Raw genomic sequence first — 2,500 nt, 5'->3', positions numbered from 1 at the left:
GTAAATTACAGTTTAAACCACAAGCTAAGTCACTAGTTTTCTGGTTCCAAATAATAATTATACAGGTTATTATCTCAAGCAGTACATGCTGCTAACCCTATTAAGCATAAATACACATCCCCACTTTAATTTTTAGTAAAACTTCGATTTCTAATTTTAGCAAATTTTTAACAATTTTTTTTTTTGTACGTAGACCAAATATGAGATACACATCAGATTGGCACTGCTTGAGATTGTCAAATGATAAATAATTACGCAATCGTGCATCCTTAGTGGATGATGAATTGGCATATGATATATGCTTCTCTTTTATCTTTATTAAATGGAAACAAAGTCATATTCCCAATTTGTAGATGTATCAATGCCTTTCAAATAAACCAAGTGAAATGTAGAATTTTTTTTTACTTTTTTTTTATATATAATTGCCGATAAGAGAAATAACATTGATTTCTTTTCCTTCAGAATACTTTTTTCTTTTTCTTTTGTGGAATGAAAATTGACAATGTTAGCTAACTTCACGAGGAAAAGCTCATTTGTCCATTGTTGACGTGACGGTCCTTTTTAAATAAACTTTTATAACTGACTATGTTTAATTAATAGGTTAACATAATTTAAAACAAACACGGAGTAAGAATACACTTTTCCTTTACAATGTTCATCATAAAAGGAAAAAGGCCTATAATATTATCACTATTTAATCAATTTCTATTACATTAGATACTTGCAAAGCATAGTTTGCTTTGGTATATATGATACGTACTCTGATAACACTACTTCTGGTGGCTCATATTTATGAGTTTTTCTTGTTATAGAGTAGTAATATATATATATATATATATATATATATATATATATATATATATATATATCCTTTCACTGATTTAAAAAAATGCAAAATACAAGTTGTATTTAAATAGAAAAATCCGTTCCTAATCTCATTAAGTAAAAGATTATCAAAAAATTATGTTAGCTACGAGTGATTCAGTGACAATTAGCGACGATATTCGTAGCTAATTTAAGTTTTTTTTTAATGTTTAATAATAGTATATGGTCATGTCATGGCTGATACATTTTTGTTCAACTATTATGGTTGCCTCGTGGGTATATTTTCAACTTTTTTGCTAACATCACCTTCATAATTGATGATATAGTCAACCAAATTTTTTTGTAGCATGATACACGTTGAAGAGAGAGAGAAAACGCAAATGTTTTTAATAATTTCTGTACTGCATGCTTTAAATGTTGTACCAAGCTTTAAGGATCTCACCAACACAAAATGTTTTTTCTTATATCCAAAATGGATGTATAGGAATGGGTGTTTTAAGTCGTTAAGCTATCCAAAAGCTACTTTAATTAAACGGAAATTATCTCTAACTCACCTTTCTTTCTACTATTAGGTAACTAGTTGATAATTATTATTATTTTCAACAGTTGATTATTAATTTTCAGTTGTTTAATTATGAACTTCGACCCCTCTGTACCCTATACATTATTTCTTTGCTCTTGAAGTCCTTGAGACTGTTAGAGATCACTAGATGTACTGTTGGAACACCTTCTAATATATTAGAATTAACAGAATATTGTATTTCTGCATTTTTTTTATTTGAAGGACCAGTGTGTGCAATTGTTTGCAGTGTTTATAGCTCCTTGTAAATCACAGGCAAATTTGTTTCCCCTATTCTTCTTTAATAATTAGGTTGATCACAATCAAGAAACAAAAAATTAATTACTTCAACCAAAAAAAAAAAATTTGTAATGAAAGCCTTTTTTGGTTTCTTTTGTTGCTACATATCAATTCTTTTATTCTTTTCTGATGATTGTCTCTTCTCTTGAACCGAGGGTCTCTCAACCCCAAAAGTTAGCTTATGAGGTGTGGATTGCCCAAGACCATATAAGAAGACCAAGATACTCATAACCCACCGATGTGGGACACAACTCAACACCCCCCAAAAGCTAGCTTATGAGGTGAGGATTGCCCAAGACCATATAAGAAGACCAAGATACCCATAACCCACCGATGTGGGACACAGCTCAACACCCCCCTCACGCCCAAGCCTGCAACTGGAGCATGGACAATATAAATGGGGGCCCAACATCGGTAACAATAAATTGGGATGGGTCCGACTCTGATACCATGATAAGAATGGACCTTGGGCCTAACTCAACCCCAAAAGCTAGCTTATGAGGTGAGGATTGCCCAAAACCTATAAGAAGACCAAAATACCCATAACCCACCGATGTGGGACACAACTCAACACTCTACCCTTCTGGGCTAAGAGTAAGGTCTGCGTATACTCTACCCTCCCCAGACCCCACTAGTGGAATCCTACTTGGTTGTTGTTGTTGTAATGAAAGCCTACTGAACAATATCAGTATTTTGGTTAATGGAAGCATTAATACTACTGCTTTTCAAATCTAATATTCCTTACGTTTCTTGAAATTGTTATTTGATAAATGATAGTAAGTACTATCTAAGCAGAAATGTGTGTGTGTGTGTGTG

This window comes from Nicotiana attenuata, chromosome 2 (genome assembly GCF_001879085.1).
Source record: "Nicotiana attenuata strain UT chromosome 2, NIATTr2, whole genome shotgun sequence".
NCBI lineage: Eukaryota > Viridiplantae > Streptophyta > Magnoliopsida > Solanales > Solanaceae > Nicotiana > Nicotiana attenuata.
This window is presented reverse-complemented; position numbering follows the sequence as displayed.